The 23,189-nt window shown below is 46.4% G+C and overlaps 2 pseudogenes; one reads left to right on the forward strand and one right to left on the reverse strand.

Annotated features, from left to right (window-relative positions):
• The first annotated feature begins 758 nt into the window (after nucleotides 1–758).
• On the forward strand, nucleotides 759–11,607 carry LOC138426665 (pregnancy-associated glycoprotein 2-like; annotated as a pseudogene).
• A 10,013-nt stretch (nucleotides 11,608–21,620) lies between these two features.
• Nucleotides 21,621–22,306, reverse strand: LOC138426666 (serine/threonine-protein phosphatase 2A catalytic subunit beta isoform pseudogene; annotated as a pseudogene).
• Nucleotides 22,307–23,189: the final 883 nt, after the last annotated feature.

Here is a 23,189-nt window from a genome sequence, read left to right on the forward strand (position 1 = left end):
TGGCCTGCCCCTGAAGTCTTCACTTTGCCATTTGACCTCTCATCCTCCTAGCAAACTCCTCTCCAACTGAAGACTGCAATGTACATCTCATGACATGTCTAGGAAGACCACATGAGCTCAGGAATCTCTAGCTTGGCCCCTGGCATTTATTTTTATCACCTTGTTAGCATAGGGTCACAAAGTGTCAGACTCGACTGAAGTGACTTAGCACAGCACTCAGCAACAGTGTTTTGTCTCCAAATTGGCAAAAGTCTCCCCATTCTTAGTTCAGTTTGTTTTTTTCAGCTAAGCCACAAGGAAGAGATTACAGTAGAAACTCTGTATTCTGAGAATTTTCCAAATCAACTCCCCTTGGACACTGATGGAGGTAAAGATTTTATGAAGAGATGGGTATATCTTATCAGATCCATTAGTGGCCTAGTGAATAGAATAGTGAAGTCGTCCAGTCGTGTCCGACTCTTTTCGACCCTGTGGACTGTAACCTACCTGGCTTCTCCGTCCATGGGATTCTCCAGGCAAGAATACTGGAGTGGGTTACCATTTCCTTCTCCAGGAGATCTTCCCGACCCAGGGATTGAACCCAGGTATCCCGCAATGGAAGCAGACACTTTAACCTCTGAGCCACCAGGGAAGTCCCTATTAGTGGCCTAGAGGGGACAATTTGGGCAGGTCAGAGCACATATAGCTAGGGGCTCCTGGCAACCTCTGCATGCTAAGAACCCAATTGTTTCTGAGCACTTTGGACCCTTGAAAGAACCATGAAGTGGCTTGGGCTCCTTGGGCTGGTTGCCCTCTCAGAGTGCATAGTCATGTAAGTATGGGGACTATAAGTAGCATCGTCTCTTTCTCTGGGATTTTTTTTCCTTGTTCTCTTATTCTTTTACCCATCAGGGTTTGAAGAGAATGTAATCATTCCCTGACAGTCTTACAGTTCAAATTTCACTTATTGATAAAACCTTGCCATTGGCAGCTGGGGCCCAAGGTTCTTGGGGTAGGCTTGCAGAATTGCACAACTCTGGGGGTGCAGTCACATCATGACACATGTGGAAAGGGCACTCCTTGGAATTGCTCAGTGCACAACCTGTGCGACTGTAAGTGTGATCCTGTGGAACAGCATTTCTCTTGCATTTGTTTCTAGATATCTTCTCTCTGCCCTTTCTCCATTTCTGTGTATATGTGTCTGTGTCATCATCTCAGTGTCTATCTCTCTATCTCTCTGGATGTCTCTGTGCATGGAGAACTCTCTGATTTCTTTTTTCTATTCTGATTCTTCCTTACTTCTCTAGCTTCTTAATTTCCCTAATTTATTTCCCATCTCCTGGCTTCCTCTCCTACTCCTGTCTTCTGCTTGAGCCCCAGAGAAAGATCAGAAGTACTACTTCTAGGCTGTTATACCTCTAAATAGCAGTGTGACCACAGCCAAGTCACAAACTCCTTGCATTTCAAATTCCTCCCTTGTAGAAAAGAGGATGATAAACCCACTTCTACCTTATTCCCTGTGTTTCTTTAAGAAAGGTACAGTAGGATGGCCACAGCTATGGTAAGTCACTGTTGAGACTTCATATATATCAAGTATATTACATCCTTCATTTCACTTAATCACCAAACATTCTATATTGGTGGGGTAGAGATTATTACATTCTACCTTTTACCACTGGTAAAACTGAAGCTTGAATTGTTCATAAAAATGGAAAATTCACTACCATTACAATACCAGGTATGACAGTCATAGTATAACACAGACAGCTGACTGCTGCCCCTTCTTTGCTTCCTTTTCCCCATGCTTGGTGAAAGAATCCTGCTAACAAAGATGAAGACCATGCAAGACACTCTCCCAGAAAAAAAAGTGTTGAAAATTTTCCTGGAGAAACACGCTTACAGACTGCCCCAAAATTCCACCAATAACCCAAAATTCACTTCTCACCCTCTGAAAAACTTGCAGGATGTATTTGGGGAGGATGGTGCTCCACTCCACCCCCTGGTGCTCTGGCCTAGCACTGAGGTTCACCTGGATTTTTCAGGTGGGATGTTTGGGGCTCCTGCAGGAGGTAGAGACAGTGGGAAACAGGGACCCCATCCCCAGAGGAGAAGACACTCTCATCCTCAAATCTTGGTCTGTGTTTACTGGGACAAACAATGACCAGGTGGAGTTAAACATCCATTTCTGTGTCAAAGTTGTGGCATTAGTTTCAAGGAGACTGTTATTTCTGAACCAAGTGATCCATTGAGTTACAAATGAAGGGTGAGCCATGTCTGATCAAAAGGAAAGCTAACTGCAAATCAACTATGAAACCCCGGGCAGAGGAAGTTCAACCTTTGCAGATCCAAGAATGACACCAGTAAAAAAAAAAAAAAAAATACTGAACCATGGTGCTATAAGACATAAGACATAAGAGATGTAGGTTTGATCCCTGGGTTGGGAAGATCCCCTGGGCAAGGCAACCCACTCCAGTATTTTTTCCTGAAGAATTTCATGGACAGAGAAGCCTGGCAGGCTATGGTCCATAGAGTTGCAAGGAGTTGGACTTGACTGAATCACCTTAGCATGCACATAGCATGTGACATATAAAAGTCTAATGTTATAGCTATTGATTTGAAAAATGTCTCCTATCTCCTTCCAGAATATGCAGGCCACCCTGAGACATAGGCAAAGAGTAGATAGATATGGAATGAAAGGGCCACCTGCACAGTATTGACAGGATACAGTCTCAGTTTAGAGAAAGTGGCCCAGGCAGACCTCCAGGAGGGCCACCTGGACAAGGCTGTGTTCATGCTGAACATGGGGAGGAGACTGGAGTGTTTGTCAACTGAATGCACTAGTCTGAGCAGAGGCTGTGAGATGGGGGGCAGGTGGGGAGGTGGAGGGTTGGAAAGTGATTTTACAAGACATGGGAAACCCAACAGGAGGCAGTACTCCAGGAATCACAGCTGGCCAGGCAGTCAGGTCTGCCCTAACCACCAACCTCCGACCCCTGTAGTTCACCTACCTTGGAAAAATCACCATTGGAATACCTCCTCAAGAGTTCTGGGTCGTCTTTGACACTGGCTCATCTGACATGTGAGTGGCCTCCGTCTACTGAGACAGTCCATGTCGCTGTAAATACCACCCCAGCCCCGACCATCCCAGACTCCCCATCCCACCTCCTCTCCATCCTTGGCGCCTGACACGCTCATCTCTTTTGTCTCCAGCTGCACTACTTCACTTCAACCCTAATGCATCCAATGCCTTCCACCCCTCAAACCAGTCTATCAACCTCATCCACGGCTTTGTGTGGATGAAGGGAGTTCTTGGCTATGACACCATTCGGGTAAGTTGCGAACAAGGAGCTGAGTCAGGACAGGCTTTGAGAGTGACTACTGCTCACAAAACAGACACAGGACCAGATGGCAAAGCCCTTCCTTCTGAAAGTCCCTTAGTGACTGGCTGTCTGCCCCTCAGACCTGTCCCTGGAGAAATAACACCTCTGTTGACACACAACCTCCCAGAAAGGCCAACGCAGAGAGTGGCTTAGGGTGTGGACTTGCGGCTCCTTTGCCCATAAGCAGCTCAAGGTTCATTTTGCGGGAAGCAGGGAGAGAAGGGGAAAAGCACCCACATTTATTCTTAGACTATGCTGGGCACATTCACGGTAATAACTTGTTTAATCCTACAACAATCCCACATAGCAGGTGCTGTGATTAGCTCCATGATACAGGCAGGTAAGAGAACTAAAGTTCAAAGAGCAAGGACCTTGCCAAAGTCACACATCTGGTAAGCAATGGAGCTGGGCTGGCCAGTCAGGCCAGTCAAGCAGGTGTGGAGTGTTTCAGGAGTGGATAAAACTGATCTGGGGCCACTGGGGGCAGCTCAGGGCTTCAGTTATCCACACAGGGAAATAGGGAGCCACATATGCGGATGAGGCCTAATAAATGGTTCTCACTCTGGGGGACTATTGAGAGTTAGTAAAAACTATGGCCTGTCTCCCCCAAAGTACCTGACTATCTTCCCTCTCTATCTGTCACTCACTCACTCTCTATCTCTCTCCAGCATACACACACACATTCACACACACACACACACACACACACACACACACACACACACACACAGGCCCAAACCTCTCCAAAAGCATGTTTCCCAGGCAGCATTTTCATAAGAATAATGCCTGTATACAAGAACATTGTATAATGGGCTTCTGTCTTCCTGGGCAGATACAAAACCCACAATACATTGCTGCTAAGTCACTTCAGTCATGTCGGACTCCGTGCAACCCCATTAGACAGCAGCCCACCAGGCTCCCCCATCCCTGGGATTCTCCAGGCAAGAACACTGGAGTGGGTTGCCATTTCCTTCTTCAATGCATGAAAGTGAAAAGTGAAAAGTGAAAGTGAAGACGCTCAATCATATCCTACTCTTAGCGACCCCATGGACTGCAGCCTACCAGGTTCCTCTGTCCATAGGATTTTCTGCGCAAAAGCACTGGAGTGGGTTACCATTGCCTTCTCCGCACAATACATTACAATGAATGAATTAGGTCCATTTCTGTCATCAGATCATAGTGATGCCAAAGAGAAGGCTACCCTTGTCTTTATACATTTTGTCCTTGGGTGGGAACCACTGGGTTTTGTCCTGAGTCTTTGGTTGCCCCATCTGTACAGAAGGTTTGAGGCCAATTTGACTCACGCAGATGGTGTTTGCAGGAGTAGTTGGTGTTGATTAAAATCCACATCCTCACACCAATGGAACCCAAATTCCTGTCCCAGCTTGGTCTCAGTCTGAAGTCAATGCAGGACACAGTCAGGCCTCAGTTCTTCTCTGCAGTGCTAATGGCATCTCCACCCAGTCCCACTTTCCAAGACTTTACATAGGAACACTCCTCTCCCACAGATCGGGAACCTTGTCATCGTGAATCAGACATTTGGCCTGAGCAAGGTGTACAACAGACCCATGGAATCCCAACCTGTTGATGGCGTCCTGGGCTTAGGCTACCCTAACTTAGCTGTCAAAGGAAGTGCCCCCATCTTAGACAACCTGAAAAAACAAGGAGTCATTTCTGAGCCTGTCTTTGTCTTCTACTTGAGCACATAAGTCTGAGCTAGACAAGCCGTGTCTCCAAGTTAACAGTAAGATTCTTTCAGTTGCATGAAATGTTATAGACAACCTGATCCAGAATATTCCTGAGTGATAGTCTATGCAAGGAGAAATGCTGCCCTAGGGACCCGCCTGGCCCCATCACTTGTTCTTGTCAAGAAAAGTTTTTTGAAACACAGCTATGCTCGTGGGCTCAAGGGGAGCAGTTTGGTCCAGAAGGGCTCGGGGAAGAGGAAGAGCAATAGAAGGTGCCAGGAAACGGGTTGGAGAAACAGGTAACTCGGTTTGCTGGTGGATTTGATTTGGAAGATAGGTGAAAGACGGCGAGAATGTTCTCTTCCTCACTCACAGTTCACCAGGAGCCCAGGACCAGTGACAGAATTTGCATGGAGTCAGTGCAAAATAAACATGTGGGACCCCTTGTTCAAAACATACTAGGAATTTCAAGGCAGGGAGAGCAGAGGTGGGGCTCTGCTGAGTGCGGGGCTTCATAGACAGCATAGGTCACAGGCAGATGAAGCCAAACCTGGTTGACCCTGAACCTGAGTCCTTACCACCCTGGGGCCTTGGTCTTCCTGAAAAATGACAGGCAAAACAAGGAGGGGTACTAGACCCCTCCAGCATGGTTCCTCTGAGGGTGTCTGTAAGAACTCAGGTCACTGGAGGGGACCAGGCTCTCCTCAGAAGGCTGGTGGTCAAGTTGCTCAGATTCCCACCTCTTCGGTGGCACTCATTAGATGGTGACAGACCTGAGTCAGGTACTCGATCCCTCTGAGCCTCAATTTCTCCATCTGTAAATGGGGGCCACAGTAGTGCCTCTGATGGGTGGGTAAGCACAGCCCTCAAATAGTTCCTGGTGTTGCTGTCCTCATGGTGCTCCGCTCTTTCCTTCCCTCGACAGCTGGAAAGAGAACGGCAGCATGATGATGTTTGGTGGGTTGAACCACCCCCACCACAAGGGAGAGCTCAACTGGAAGCCAGTGTCACAAGCCAGCTTCTGGCAGATAGCCGTGGAGCAGTAAGCCTCTCCCTCTGAGGACCACCCCCAAGTGATGCTCCCACATGTGCACAAGGACAGAGGCAGATACACAGAAGTGCACGCACAGACACACAGTGACGCACAGACATACACACCCAGAAAGACACATAAAAACACATATGGAAACACATATAAATACACACATGTAAACACACAGAGGCACACAGACACACACACACAGACAGAGGGAGACATAGACACACCCACAAACAAGCAAACACAGATATGGAGACCATCCATGGGTTTAAAATCACCCCAGGCCTCCTGACCAGGCCTCTGGCCAGGGTCCTGAAAGGGTCCAGACAGGCCTGTGCAGCTGGCGGAGGGAGGAGGGGAGAACCTGCTGTGCTGTGAGGTGGGGAGCAGGGTTTAGGACCCTACACTGTGATGAAAAGTTGATCAGGGAGAATCTCACCAGTCTGAACAGGGTTGTGTTAGGATGTCCACATGACCAGGGCTACCTGGGAGGGTAGTACTTCTTAGCACACAGAACTGCCACTTGAAAAACAGAGCAAGTCCTAGACAAACTGAGAAACTTGGCCTCCTCAGAAAGAAGCTACACAGCAGTGGAGACAGGTTGGTTTCAGTGGGGCGAGGCTGTGACCAAGAGAATCAGGAAGCTAGGATCCAGGTGTGGCCTGAGAACAACGGGCAATAATCAATGGCGTTCTATGTGATACCCTCAGACAAAGCTGATGTGCCATTTTGCATCCCATGAGCTAACTTGGGCATCCTCTAGCCGCAGCCTCAGTCTGAGCCAGGTGGGGTGTTGCTAGGAGACAACGTCTCGTGGGGAGCCTGTATCTCCCCCACCCTCTCTCTGAACATCTGCTTCCCCAGAGAACCTCCATCTTCTCTGTGTGGGTTGAACTATTAATGGTCAACACCAGATACAGGTTTCTGACTGTTCTTCATTCATTTCTTAATACAATCATTCAAAAAAAAATACATCATACATCTGCTGTATCCTGAGAGGCACTGGGGTCAAACTTGTCCTTTCATCTAGTAAAGCAGTCATACATGAAACGAGCCACATACATAGTGAATTACCACTTTGGTACTTGCTAGACACAAGGAAGAGTCTACAGAGAGTGAGCAAGACAGGAACATTATCTAATCTGGTGGGAAGATTCCCTGACAAAGTGACAATTAAGCCTAAACCTGGAAGATGAGGACAAATTAATGCAACAAAGGGTATGGTGGTTGTGTGGGAAAGGCAATGGTACATGGCCAGGCCCTGAGGCATGAAAGACCTTGGTGCATCAAGAAGTGCAAGGAAGTCAAAGAAGGTGACATGATCAGAGCAAAGGAAAACAGAGTCAGGGCGAGAGCTGAAGCCCTAACTATTCAGGAGACATTCAGGGAGGCAGTAGTTGTAGGGGAGGCTGCATAGTGACCCTGGTGCCCGCTTTGTCCCACTGTCTCCCAGCATCTCCATGAACGGGATGGTGATTGGTTGTTCCTGTGGATGTCAGGCCATTGTGGACACCAGGACGACAATACTGGTTGGCCCAAGTAACATGGTCACCAAAATCTGGAGGTTCACTCACCCCAGGCTCAGTGGGAAACCCGAGGTGAAGGGTCATGCCACAGGGTCCCTCTCTGGCTCTCCACCCCAAGGACCAGCTGAAGCCAATCTCTCTCCCTATTCCTCTAACAGACGCAGGTTCATGTGATGTCATCAGTAAGTTGCCTCCTATCATCTTCACCATCAATGGAACTGACTACCCCGTGCCCGCTCAAGCTTACATTCAGGAGGTGGGGGCCAATCCTGGGGGCTGGTTCTCAGATGTGGAACTTGCAGGAACCCTTGGGCTGCTGCTGGGAGGAGGGCAGCCTCTGCAGGCCAAGCCACGCCATTGCAGATACTGCTGAGCCCCTGTGGTTGGGCCACTGCCTCCCACAAAATCATCCACTTGAGCATAATGGACAGTCTGGGACATCCATCCTCCTGATATAAATGTGGAGACACTACCCCATCCAGGCCTGGCGACAGGCACAGGGAGAGGGGAACACTAAGGGCCTCTGCCCTCAGAGACCTTCAGTGCAACCAGAACCCTCAGATGCATGAACAAGGAAAGTCAGCTCTAGCAATCCCTGCAATAGGACATGTGACAAAGGCAGGGGGGTGACTGAGGACAGTCCCAGTGTGCTGTCCCTCCCTAGTCTCCCTTTCCTTCTCAAAAGTGTCCTGGTTTAGATGATAAATTATCTGGTTACCCTGGTCCTTGCTACGACTTCCCCTTGCTAAGCCCCAGGGCCCCCTCTGTGAGTTGGGGTACCGACCCCTCTGTGGGGAGGTTGGATGCTAAGGTGAATAAAGGGTGCACAGTGACTGCTCAGCCCTGGCACAGGGTGGAGGCTTCATGGCAGCTCCCTGCGGGAGTTCAGAGAAGACTGATAGGCCAAAGAAGGCTTTGAGGAAGAGAGGGCATTTCAGGAATTCTAAAGCCCCAGTGTCATGGAGGCATGAGGAAGACCACTCGGGTACAGTCAAATCTACATTGACGCCATGCAAATACACCCTCTTGAGGGATCTGCAAAGGAGTGCTGGGTCAGATTAGTGGGTGGGGGCTACACCAGGGGAGCACCATAGTAAGTCATCCAGCCCAACCTGGAGTGGCCAGGGCGGCTTCCTAGAGGCCTGAGCACAGTACAAAGAACCAAGTGTGGGCACTGCTATTGAAAATGGCTAGCCAACAATGACCTCCTGTGAGGCACCTGTGTCGCTCTGCCCAGTGTGATGTGGCAGCCTGGATGGGAGGGGATTTGGGAGGAGAATGGATATCTGTATGTGTATGGCTGAGTCCCTTTTGCTGTCCACCTGAAACTATCACAGTATTCTTAATCGACTATACTGCCATACAGAATAAAAATTTTAAAAATAAAACACCAGGTTATAGGGAAGGGGGAGAAGAACAAGCATTCTCTCCAGAGAAGACAAAGAGCAGGGGTGGGAAGGAATGAAGCAGTAGAGTATGAGGGGAATTACCAGCCATTTGTGTTCTTTTTTTTTTTTTCTCACAAATTTTATTGAAATATAGTTCGCTGCCCATTTCCGCGGGCGAGTTCCTAGGTGCCATTAAGAAAGGGAAAACGAGCATGTGGACTGTGGTTTGTGGCCCTACATTGTAGGGCCTGGCCTCGTTGCCACTGTCAGCCTGAGCCTGTCTAGAGGCCACTGACCTCAGGAATGTGACCCAGAGCCACATTCTTCACCATCTGCTATATGTGCTGTGCCACGGCTCTTGGGTGTCCTTGTAGGCCCCTACGGGTGGGGATGGCCAGGGTGGTGCATGGAAGGCCCTATTGTGACCATGGTGAGTGCACAGAGCCTCATGTGGTGCGTGAGTGACCAGGGGCCCGGCCGCATTGACAGCTCCTGGGGCAGAGTTAGCCAGCGGAGACTAGAGAAATCACTTTACTGTTTTGTGATCTGTCCTTCCTTTACAGGAAATACTAGAAAACCTTCAAGTGGCCTTTGAAATCTTGCTCCAGCTACTGAACCAAAAGATAGCTTCGGTCACTTTTCCATCTATTAAACCTTTTAGTTTGAGTGGTAGACCATCACTTGGCTGGTAGCAAAATTGGCCTGGGATCTGTCCAGGTTTTCTTGTAGGTCTGTGTTCTCGTGCGTATCTTGTAGCTGCCCCTCCAGGTGTGGGCTGAGCCGCTCGTGCTGCTGCTCCAGTGCTGGCAGCACCAGCCTGAGCAGGCTGTAAGAAAAAAAAAAAAATAAATAAATAAAAAAAGAATGAAATATAGTTGATTTACAATGTTATGTTAATTTTTGCTATGCAGCAAATTCAGTTACATGTATATATTTACATTTTTTTCATATTCTTATCCACTATGGTTTATCATAGGATACTGAATATAGCTCCTTATGCTATACAGTAATACTTTGTTGTTTATCCATCCTCTGTATATTAGTTTGCATTTGTTGATCCAAAGCCCCAGTTCTCCCCTCCTTCTGTCCCTTTCCTTATGAAAACCACTCTAACTGAGCCCGCTTGTTCTGGGATGGGCCCCCATTTCTGCACCTGCAGAGAGCTGTGGAAAGACCCACTTGATTCTCAACAAAGGAGGGAAATAAAAGCAAGAAACTGCCAGCTCTGGATGTTGAAGGCAGTGACAGGTAAGGGCTCAGGCTGACTGGTGTGTATTTCTGCCTCCCCCAGATTTATGAGAACCTCTGCATTAGCAGCTTTGAAGGAGGCTCAGAAGGCTTTAAAGGGCCAGAGACGTGGGTGCTGGGTGATGTCTTCCTGAGGTTGTATTTCTCTGTCTTCAATCAGAAAAACAACAGGGTTGGCCTGGCTCCTTGCAGTGTAAATGCTGGGCTGCTTCAGGAGTCAATCAGGCCCACTCCAAACACACACTCACTCACACCAAGGGCACTCCAGCCCAAGGGAGTAGGTGATGAAACTGTGTTTGTTGCTCTGCAAAGTCCTATTCTCAGTAAAGAGAAAAGGATTTCATCTCAACGGTGCTGATATGAATGGATACCTCTCTTCGGGGTCAAGGAGGTGCATCATAACCAGGAAGAATCTAGAATCAGGTCTCAACCACAAGTGAGAGGAGCCCAATTCCAACTGGCTTCAAGGAAAGAGATTATTGGAAGGACCCTGGGGATCTGGGACGCAGGAACCAGAGTAAATCCAAAGATCGGTGATTGGATCCAAGAAATCAGAAGCCATCAAGCTCACTCTTTCTCTCCCTTGTTCTTTCCATTCTTTCATCTTTGATAATCTAAGCCTGAAGACGTTTTTCCCTCAGGCTACCACACCTAGTGAGGGAATCTGAAGGTGCCTGCCACAGGGTTCTGTATCCATAAAGTATCTAACCCAGAAGGAAAGAAGTTCCGAAAAATCTGGTTACCACAGAGGGCTCTGATATATATATATATATATATATATATATATATATATATATATATATATATATGGGCTTCCCTGGTGGCACAGAGGTTAAAGCGTCTGCCTGCAATGAGAGATACCTGGGTTCGATCCCTGGGTCGGGAAGATCCCCTGGAGAAAGAAATGGCAACTCACTCCAGTATTCTTGCCTGGAGAATCCCATGGACAGAGGAGCTTGGTGGGCTACAGTCCACGGGTAGCAAAGAGTCGGACATGACTGAGCAACTTCACTTTCACTTTCATATATATATATATATATTGATATATATGACCTTAGGTCATATATCCAGGCTGGACCAACCAGCCTGGCAGGGCAAGTGGTACTACGGCTTTACTTGATCATGTGGCCTTGTCCCGCCCCCATTGCCCCACCCTCTTACCCCACGTTGGGTACAGAGGAGAAAGACGTTATTTGAGGACTTACGCTTTGGGTTTGCACTTTGGCTCCTCAGCTCTTTGCCTGTGTGACCTTGATCATGTCCCATAACCTCAGTTTCCTCATCCAGAAAATGGGTGTCGTGATGAATCCCCACCTGGGGATTGCATGTGTGCCTGAGATTGACAAGGGGCCTGGGTGAGCAAGCCAAATATTAATTATTCTGCCTCCTGGGGGACAATCTGATGATTTCAGGGGACTCCTGACACCCACGGGGCTTAGTACTGAGTCAAGCAAATAACTGCTACTTCTGAACCATAACAGGGAATTCTGACTGAGCCAGGGCTTCTGTTTTCCTGGTTCCACAAGGAGCTAAAGCACAGGCTCTGATTACTCCCCTCCTCATCCTTACCAGCCAACCTGTCCTTGCCAACTACTTCAAGCCTAAAATCACACTGCAAAGAGAGTTGTAAAGGCCTTTGATTTCTTCTCAGTTTCCCACATCTCCTAGGGTAGCACAAGAAGCCGTTACTATGGGAACCTGCACAGTTCAATCTCTGAGTGTTATATGGAACTGGACCCATTTCTCCCCTTGTGACGAAAACATCTGCAGTTGTCTTAGAAACCTCTCTAAGCTTGCTGTTTAATGAGGAAATATATGTTGACCTGATCAAGTTTCTCTTCCCAGGATAATTCCAGCCACACAGTCAAGTACCCAGACATTCAGTCGCCTAACTTCCCACAGCATATGCCAAAAGCAAACCACCCATCATGTACTTCTCACTTGGCCCAAAGCACTATCGAATTGACCTGCCTCGACAATCCGAAAAGTTGGCATGTGTGCCCCAGAAGAGAGAATTTCTTAGGTTTCTTTCTATGGATATTCTGGAGTTGGGATTAGAACTGAAGATGCCTTCATGGCCCCCAGTGCTTAATAGTTAAAACAGTGTGAAAGGCAGTGGAAACAGTTCAGGGCTTGAGAGTCCAATATTCTTCATTTAAATCCCAGGTTGACTTTTACTATCTATGTGACCTTGGGCAAATTATTCAGCCTCTGAATTCTTTTCTCCTTGGTAACAAGGGACTAACTCTACCAACCTCATCAGGTGGTTGTAAGAGTTTAACAAGAAATAAACACGAAAGTTTCCGGAGGTGCTAGAAAAATCACCAGACCAGTGGTAGGTAGCACTAACTCACGCACTCTCACAGCTTTTGAAGATCTATTATTGTAAAGTGCTGCCTGACAACCCTGAACTCTGAGAGAACAGGTCCTAGAAGACAGCAAAGGATGTGGCTTTCTTTTTTTTTTTTTTTTAAGTATTTCATGTCCCCCCCACCACCACCACCTTTTTTTTTTTTTTTTGGTACATATACACAATGGAGTATTACTCAGCCATTAAAAAGAATACATTTGAATCAGTTCTAATGAGGTGGGTGAAACTGGAGCCTATTACACAGAGTGAAGTAAGCCAGAAAGAAAAACACCAATACAGTATACTAATGGATGTGGCTTTCTGAAACAGGCTCCAGACCAATCTGAACAAAGGTCCACAAACATAAGGTGGACCAAGGTGCCTAGTACAGTTCGAATAACAATGGTAAGTTAACAACAGAAGCTGCTACCAAATTAAAGTTAAAGCTGACTTCCCTACATTTACTTTTGTCCGCATTCTGCTCTGAAAATTTACCAGAGAGTTAGTCCCTTTTTTGAGAAAAACTTTTAGAGACTTGAAGGTTGGTCCTTATGCCCCCACCAAAATCTTGATTCTCCAGTGTAAACAAGCCTCCAAACTATCTGCCCACATTCCCGCTTCCCAGCCAGATGGAAGCTAGTGGTCGTGACCTCTTCACTCAGTGTCCAAAGTCTTCCCCACCCAGTTTCTAGAGCTTCCGGGTTCTCTTAATGTACTTCCTTCCTCTTAACATTTTTCTTCTATTCATTGCTGTCTAGTCTTCACTTTTCATTCCTCTCCTCCATTCGCACAATCTAAAATCGCTGAGATCTCCATCACACACAGCACAAATCCCACACTCTTGAAAATTAGGCTTGACTGCCAAGCCCTCCCCACACCACCCTGGGAGGTGGTCTTGGATCCCATCTTCTACATGGGCCGGTGTATCATTAGAGCTGTTGTCCAGAGTTTCAAGTCTTTGTCCTAAATTCAGGCTGTATTACACATCCATAACTCCCTCATAATTCACTGTAGCCCTGTGGCTTGTGATATAAAGCAGGTAGCGGTGACACAGCTCACTCATGGCAAATGCTTTGATAGTGTCACTAGGAAAAAAAAAACAGCACAAACTAAAAGCTGACAATTCTGTTTTATTTGGCAAACTTTCTGAGGACTTCAAGCTCGGGGGCATCCTTTCAGATATCTCTAAGGGATTTATCTGAAAAGGTAAAGGAGGAGGCAAGAGATAGAGGAGTTTTTGCAACAAAAACCAGATAGTCAGAACATTAAAAGATTGCTGTTCATTAGAGAAGGTCAAATATCTCAGATCAAGGAATTTAAGCATTTATCAATGTATGGGAAGATGCAAGAGCCTGGGTTCACTGAAATCATTTCTTTGATATGCACCTTAGCTGTCCAGGGAGTGTATTCACTTTCTTCTCATCCTGAGGCCCCTCTAGATACACAGCTGGCAGGGGGGCAGGTGGCTTCAGTAGCTGGGGGCTTGATGGAGGGCATCCTTTGCCATCCTGAATTCCTTCTGGGGGATGACCTTTATAGGCAGCTATGTGATAGCTGGGTGGCTGTAACATCCTTGGTTTACTGATATGGCAGGCCACACTTTTCATTCACAATAGTCAGTACATACATTGGCACACGCCCTCCCCCCTGCCACAGCAAGCAGGGACACTGCAGATGGTGAAGCCTCCATCAGTCTGCATCCGCAGGAGAAGAAGTCTCCAGTCAGAGCCCCAAACAACTTGTGATGGACAGAAAGATTTCACTTTGGGGACCCACCACTTGGCATGCAGAATTTTAGTCTGTGACCAGGATTGAACCCATTTCTGCAGCTGTGAAAGTTAAGAGACTTAACTACTGGAGACCAGAGAAGTCTGGAGTTCCTGTTTTTAAACTGTGCGTTCTTTGTACCACCCATACTGCCCAGACTGATTGAAATAATGTATCCCTTAGGGCTAAGCTTCTGAAGTGACTGACAATCCCGAGTTCAGTAGGATGTCAGTGCTGCCTCTTTGATAGACATTCCCTCTGCCCACACTCACTCAGCAATGTCCTTTATCCATGGAGACACAGCTCAGTAGCCACCTCCACCAGGAAGCCTTCCAACATTTCACCCAAGGTGAGAGAGTTAAAGCTTAGGGCCCTTTAAGAAGATGAACATTCATGCCCATGCTTTCCTTAAATATACATTGTGCAACAATGTATCTTACCTGAGAACTGATCTTTCTTTAGGTCTGGAACTAATGATCACAGAGCACAAAGTCTTACTCATGGAAATGCTTTCCTGAGGCTCTGTGTTAATGATCATAATTGTAACATATCTTGCCTGGAAACCAATTTCTCAAGACTTGTCCCCCTGATTACACAGCCAACAGTATATCTCTCCAAGAGGCCAGGCCCAGAAGCCTATCTCCTTGGTTAATCTTGTGCCAAAGTTATCTCAGGATATATGCCTTGGGAAAGGGTCTGGTGGAACTCTTACAACCTTGAGGTATTCTTTTTATCTATTCTCAGTAACCAGTTGAGAAGCATATAGTGAGTGAGTGAAGCTGCTCAGTCATGTCCTACTCTTTGTCATGCCATGGACTGTAGCCTGCCAGGCTCCACCATCCATGGGATTTTCCAGGCAAGAATATGGGAGTGGGTTGCCATTTCCTTCTCCAGGGGATCTTCCCAACCCAGGGATCAAACCCAGGTCTCCTGCATTGCAGGCAGATTCTTTACCATCTGAACCACCAGGAGAAGTATACATGGCCCCGCTTAATAAACTAGTGAGGCAGGTACTTTCCTGCCCTCTTCTCATGTCTCTGTCAGAAGCTTTCTCTGTCACTTCAACTTTTAATAAAAATGTACACAAAGCTCTGAGTGATTGACTGTCTTTGGTCCTGGAGTTAAATCTTCTCCTTTGGAGACCATGAATCTGGTGGCACCGTTCACCGCAAGCTATCAAAGGCAACATTAGTCTTCAGCTTCCCAGGACTCCAGAAACATGTCTCCATTACAGGCTGCTCACATTTCTGTTCTGACATTTGGATTCCTGGACTATAAGGCCCTTGCTAGTCCACATAGGAAAAGCTGGCACTTCAAGGATACAAGCTGTGGAGGGAACAGGTTCATGGAAAAAGATTATGAACTGGGCTTCAGGCCATCTTCCCCCTGGGCACAGTGTCTGTATTGTGGGCACAGTCTGAATGGCGTTCCTACACTCCAGGCTCCACCTATGCAGGGAGCATTTTCCGTGTTAGGCTTTGAGCGCTTTGAAGAAGTGTTCACTGAAAGAATGAATATCCTAACAGATGAGATCCTTCCTCAGTTTCCCCCTCTATCCCCTACCCTCTTGTCTTCTCTGCATCACTGGCTGGTCCCCCAAGCCCAGGACTAGGAACAGCTGGAATTAGCAGTCAGACAAACCTGGATTCAAATCTTGGATCTATGACTCACAGGCCCTATGGCCTCCAGGGAGATGCTTCAGTTCAGTTCAGTTCAGTCCCTCAGTCGTGTCCGACTCGGCAACCCCATGAATCACAGCACACAAGGCCTCCCTGTCCATCACCAACTCCCGGAGTTCACTCAAACCCACGTCCATTGAGTCGATGATGCCATCCAGCCATCTCATCCTCTGTCGTCCCCTTTTCTTCCTGCCCCCAATCCCTCCCAGCATCAGAGTCTTTTCCAATGAGTCAACTCTTCACATGAGGTGGCCAAAGTATTGGAGTTTCAGCTTTAGCATCAGTCCTTCCAAAGAAATCCCAGGGTTGACCTCCTTCAGAATTGACTGGTGGATCTCCTTGCAGTCCAAGGGACTCTCAAGAGTCTTCTCCAACACCACAGTTCAAAAGCATCAATTCTTCAGCGCTCAGCTTTCTTCACAGTCCAACTCTCACATCCATACATGACCACTGGAAAAACCACAGCCTTGACTAGACGGACCTTTGTTGGCAAAGTAATGTCTCTGCTTTCGAATGTGCTGTCTAGGTTGGTCATAACTTTTCTTCCAAGGAGTAAGCGTCCTTTAATTTCATGGCTGCAGTCACCATCTGCAGTGATTTTGGAGCCCCCAAAATAAAGTCTGACACTGTTTCCACTGTTTCCCCATCTATTTCCCATGAAGTGATGGGACCAGATGCCATGATCTTCGTTTTCTGAATGTTGAGCTTTAAGCCAACTGTTTCACTCTCCTCTTTCACTTTCATCAAGAGGCTTTTTAGCTCCTCTTCACTTTCTGCCATAAGGGTGGTGTCATCTGCATATCTGAGGTGATTGATATTTCTCCAGGCAATCTTGATTCCAGCTTGTGCTTCTTCCAGCCCAGCGTTTATCATGATGTACTCTGCATAGAAGTTAAATAAGCAGGGTGACTATATACAGCCTTGACGTACTCCTTTCCCGATTTGGAACCAGTCTGTTGTTCCATGTCCAGTTCTAACTGTTGCCTCCTGACCTGCATTTCTCAAGAGGCAGGTCAGGTGGTCTGGTATTGCCATCTCTTTCAGAATTTTCCACAGTTTATTGTGATCCACACAGTCAAAGGCTTTGGCATAGTCAATAAAGCAGAAATAGATGTTTTTCTGGAACTCTCTTGCTTTTTCCATGATCCAGTGGATGTTGGCAATTTGATCTCTGGTTCCTCTGCCTTTTCTAAAACCAGCTTGAACATCTGGAAGTTCAAGGTTCACATATTGCTGAAGTCTGGCTTAGAGAATTTTGAGCATTACTTTACTAGCGTGTGAGAGGAGATGCTTAACCACTCTCATTTCAGTTTCCTCATCTGTAAATTGGGGACAATCTCAAACTCTCAAGGTGCTCCTGAAAAGCATGTAGGGAAATGCAATCAGTGTCTAAGTTCTCCTTGAATGAATCAGGCCCTGTGCTTTGGACAGTGGAGTGGCAAGGGAAGGCTTCCCTGAGGGGAAAGACATTTGAGATGATGTTGAATATTGAGAAGGAACCAGCCATGTAAAGAGTTGGGAGAAGAACATTACAGAAAGGGAAACACCCACTGCAAAGGCCCAAGGTAACCAAGCTTAATAAATGGCTACTTTTCTACCTCCAATCTTCCTTCCACACTTGGAACTCAGCCACACGTCACCCACACTGACCTCATCACATACTTCACTAGTGAGATACCACCAATGAGCCATCTCATCCTTCCCAGAAGAGAAACCCTGGAGCAGACACAGGGCTGAGTCAGCTCTGGGCCTTGGGGCCATGTAGGCAAGATAGTTATTACCAGGGGCATCAGGTCTCAGGGGCACCACCAGTGACTGACCATCTCTGTATGCTTGTCCTCAAGGGTGGAAACTCCAGGGAACAGATAGAGCAAAGAAACAAGCAATCGCTCTTGTCTCATTTTGCCCTGTGTGATCCCGTGGCCCCCTGATGGCTCTGCTCTCTGGACAAAATCTCTTTTCTCTACTCCTTCTCCAAAGGCCTGAGATCAGCATCAGCACCTGACCCTGTAGTCTTGTGTCTGGAAGTCCATTCATAAGTACTTTGGACACAGGGATGCCCAGCCTTGCCCTGTTTGTCTGTCCTTTTCCCCCAACCAGATCCATAAAGCAAAGTACTCAAAGAACATGACTGGTTGCATCTCCTCTCAAGGACTTCAAAGCTACAAGCTCTGTTTTGAGCATCCAGGAGGGAACATATCCTTTGCATCCAGACTTCTCTTAGCCCTACCAACACCCCTCAGCCAGGGGTTTCCTGAAAAAGAGTTAGCAGTGAAGTCAGCTCTATCCCTTCCATGTCCAGAGCAGGAATTCCAGCAGGAAGGATGTGACCTCCAGCAAGGTTAACCAGAAGACTCAGGTCTGGCCCTCTGGTTGGCACCATTCTTTTCCCAGTGCCTCTTCCTTCCCTCCTGGGTCCTAAGCAAGCTGCCCTCCTCTTGATTAGTGGGTTGGGAATTCCTCTTCCCTTCTAAATATCCCTGCAGCTCCACGCCTTCCCTCCCTCCTTACCCAGGCCCTGCTCTCACCTGCAGATGGCACTAAGGAAACTGGGGAGAGGATGCCCAGTTCGTTCTTTCTAAAAGTATCCTCATTCCTCTACCTCCAGGCCCTGACCTGGCTCATCAAAGTCCCAACTGAATGACTCTTGGGTCCTTTACTGGAACGGAGCCTGGTGGTCTGGAGTTGACAATGAGAAAGTGAAAGAGAGAGCCAGAGGGAGGGTGAGAGAGAGAGAGAGAGAGAAAGAAACACACAGGGACCCAAGCTCTGATGGAGCAAAGGTGCTTTAATGATCTTTCTGTGAGTATATATAGGCTGTTGTATAAGAAATTTCTTTCGACAATGATAAAGATCAGAAAACCAAACATACAGTAACCCTTACCAAGGGAACAAGGGATTAATAATTATCACAAGGTCAGGAGACAATCCATATCTCAAGAAAGAGGATGGAGACTAAGCAGTGTTGTCGTAAGGAGAATGTTTACTGAAGGAGATTCAAGCCTGTCTCATACTATGACCTCAGTCCTGGGAGCGCCATGCCATTCCACTGGTTTCTGGCAACAGAAACTGATAAGGAACAGAGGATTTATGAGAAACAGCACATAGGAATCCTCCTGTTAAACATTCCCTGACAGATGACCAAGCACCTTAGCGGTAGGGGAGGAGGGAAGGGGTGGATGGTGATCATATGACAGGAGAACAAACAATCTGTAAACTGCAGATTGCAAAAAGATTTCAAACATCACAAAATAAAAAAGAATAGTAACAAGAACCCTGTATTTCTTCACATAGCATCAAGAACTACAACACTATTCAGTTAGTCTGTCGTAGCCAGGAGGCTACATGTCCAAGATTAAGGTGCTGGCCAACTGCATTCTTAGGACCTTTCTTCTGCACTCAGAGACAGTTCCTATATTACTGTGTCCTCACACATGGTGGTGGACGGGGCAGGAGGTAAGGAGGGAGGCAGAGGGAGGGAGAATGAAAGACAAAGAAGAAGAGATTGAGGAAGCTCTTGGGTGGCTCTTCTAATAAAGGCACTGATCAAATCAGAGGGCCCCACCATTAAGACCTCATCTCAACCAAGTGTATGTTAGTCACTCAGCCATGTCCAACTCTTTGCAACCCCATGAACTGTAGCCCACCAGGCCCCTCTGTCCACGGACTTCTCCAGGCAAGAATACTGGAGTAGATGGCCATTTCCTTCTCCAGGGGATCTTCCTGACCCAGGAACTTAACCTAGGTCTCCTGCATTGCAGGAAGATTCTTTACCATCTGAACCACCAGAGAAGCCCCCAACCAAAATTTCAACCAAATTACCTTCCAGAGGCCCTGACTCCCAATACCATCACATCAGGAGTTGTGCATTCCACATCTGAATTTGGGGGTGGACACAATGCAATCCCTCCAAACTACACAGGTCTTTTTTTAATATAAATTTATTCATTTTAATTGGAGGTTAATTACTTTACAATATTGTATTGGTTTTGCCGTACATCAACATGAATCCACATTCCCCATCCTGAACCCCTCTCTCTCCTGCCTCCCTGTACCATCACTCTGGGTCGTCTCAGTGCACCAGCCCCAAGCATCCAGTATCATGCATCAAACCTGGACTGGCGATTCATTTCATATATGATATTATACATGTTTCAATGCCATTCTCCCAAATCATCCCAACCTCTCCCTCTCCCACAGAGTCCAAAAGACTGTTCTATATATCTGTGTCTCTTTTTCTGTCTCACAAGAGACATGTGTACCCCAATGTTCATTGCAGCACTGTTTATAATAGCCAGGACATGGAAGCAACCTAGATGTCCATCAGCAGATGAATGGGTAAGAAAGCTGTGGTACATATACACAATGGAGTATTACTCAGCCATTAAAAAGAATACGTTTGGATCAGTTCTAATGAGGTGGATGAAACTGGAGCCTATTATACAGAGTGAAGTAAGCCAGAAAGAAAAACACCAATACAGTATACTAACACATATATATGGAATTTAGAAAGATGGTAATGATAACCCTCTATGCAAGACAGCAAAAGGGACACAGATGTATAGAACAGTCTTTTGGACTCTGGGAGAGAGGAGGGTGGGATGATTTGGGAGAATGGCATTGAAACATGTATAATATCATATAAGAAACGAATCACTAGTCCAGGTTCAATGCAGGATACAGGATGCTTGGGACTGGTGCACTGGGATGACCCAGAGGGATGGTACAGGGAGGGAGGTGGGAGGGGGGTTCAGAATGGGGAACATGTGTACACCTGTGGTGGATTCATGTTGATGTATGCCAAAACCAATACAATATTGTAAAGTAATTACTCTCCAATTAAAATAAATAATTTTTTTAAAAAAATAAACAGCACCAGTCTTGCCCATTGATACAATTCAAATTTTACTTTTTCAGTTCTTGGTCCACAAATTGATCATGGAAAACACTGCAAATCAACAGGTTCTGACAGTAACAAAGAACAACATGAAGCTGAGATTTGAAAAGGGAAAATAAGCTGAGGGCAGACAAATCATACAATTTTTTAAATTTAAACTTATTTATTTTAATTGAAGGCTAATTACTTTACAATATTAAGTTAAATGCTATCCCTGAAAATAAGCAGAACAGCTTCAAAAGTCACGAGTAGAGGGGAGGGCTTGGTACTTATTTTTTTTAATGTGCATTAAGCTCCAGTGATTATTTGCTACTATTCTTTTCTACAGTCATGCTGAATAAAGCTATAGCTAAATGGAAGTTAAACTGTATCCATGAAGTGTTCATGTTTACCTCTTTTTATCTGCAGTCCCTCAGAGAAAGCAAAGGAACTACAAATAGTGCTACACCAGAGACTAGTTTCTTGACCAACAATGTCGCTTCAGCATGCGATGAACTGGTTCACTCTAAAGTGGTCACAGCTGTTGAAGACAAGAGGTTTTGTATTTTTATATGGCACATCTTTTTGGTCCCTGTGAAAACAAGTTTTTTTGAACATGAACTATCCTCTGACACTTGTGGAGTTACTATCGGTTTTCCTATATCCATTAGATCGATATATGGTTCATGGCTGCACAAGTTTAAATTTTCATTACAGGGAAATGAGCAACATGTGGCCTGCCTCTGTGAGGGGCTGGGTCAATCTGCAAGAAAGAGTATTTTAGAGTACCATCATGTTCCAAGATTGCAGCTTGGTTACCACAACGATAACAATAGTTTGGAGCACTGAAAATCGTTACTGCATTTCAGGCAAAGCACCAGTTATATCCCTCCATCACCAGCCAATGAGCTCTACACACCAACATGAGGCCATAGGCATGATTAAATGTCTCAGAAATATCCTGCCCAAAGGTGTAGTTAGCTCCTTGAGGAGATATACCCCAACCTCCATGGTCCCTCTGAATCTGACCACACCAAGTGATACATTGGACCCTCATGGGGAACTTCTCATAGGTGATCAAGAGCTCTGATGTGATCCAGTGTATCTATGGATGGTGAGAGGCCACCATGAAGACAGAATATCTGCCCAGCCACTGAGGCAGTGAGAGGAAGATGGTCAAAAAGATCTGTAAAATATTTTCAGACATGTGCATTTCCATATTTCCTGAAATATTCATCATAGAAACCACACACTTATGTAATCTGTCTCCTCCTCTCATGATTTCCTTGAATAATGGTGATACATTCACTGATAAGGAATCACAAGACCTACAAGCAGAGTAACTGTTTCCACCAAATAATACCCCCTGTTAGCATAATCACCCATAAACAAGTAATTTGTATCAGGTGATTTACCACCAATTCTAAACAGTTCCACGAGATCATGAAATTGCCCATTCACATCTCTGCAGATGGTGACTGGACATCAAACTTCTTGTACACTGGACTTTTTTTTTTTTTTTTTTTTTTGTCAGCATTTCTTTAGCCTTCTTGCAGAGGCTCTTGACCTGGGATGCGGACAGCTGCTCGATCCACTTGTCCACCTCCTTGGTGAATACCTTCTCGTCCGTGATGTCACCTGCCTGAACCGGCTACCGTTCCTTACTCCTCCTGCTAGTACCTAGTTCCCGCTGTACTTGTGCCTGTACTGGTGGTTGCTCAGCACTAGCGCTGGCCCTCTGGCTCATCCCTCTGTGCCCAGCCACTGGCCACTGCCCTCCTCCACTCACTCTAGGCCTGACACTCTGCTCTCTGTAATCTCCCCCTTCTTTTTTATGCCACTTATTTGTTTAAAAGGTGGGAGGAGGTGGAGTTGTTTGTCTTATAGAATTTTACAAGGGTTTCGAGCAGGGGTCTGCAACACCACTACCAAGGACCAGTAGGGGTCTTTGACCTATTGAGAACCGGGCTGCACAGCAGGAGTGAGACTTCATCTGTATTTACAGCTGCTCCCCATCACTCTCCCGTCCCCCAGATGGGACACTCTTGTTCCAGGAAAACAAGCTCAGGGCTCCCACTGACTCTTCATTAAGATGAGTTGCATAATTATTTCATTATGTATCACAATGTAATAATAGAAATAAAGTACACAACAAATGCAATACCCCTGAATCATCCAGAAACCACTCCCCTCCACCACCACCTGTAGAAAAATTGTCTTCCAGAAAACCAGTCTCTAGTGTCGAAAAAGCTGGGGACCGCTAGTTTAG

The sequence above is a fragment of the Ovis canadensis genome, chromosome 21, assembly GCF_042477335.2.
Source record: "Ovis canadensis isolate MfBH-ARS-UI-01 breed Bighorn chromosome 21, ARS-UI_OviCan_v2, whole genome shotgun sequence".
Classification (NCBI taxonomy): domain Eukaryota; kingdom Metazoa; phylum Chordata; class Mammalia; order Artiodactyla; family Bovidae; genus Ovis; species Ovis canadensis.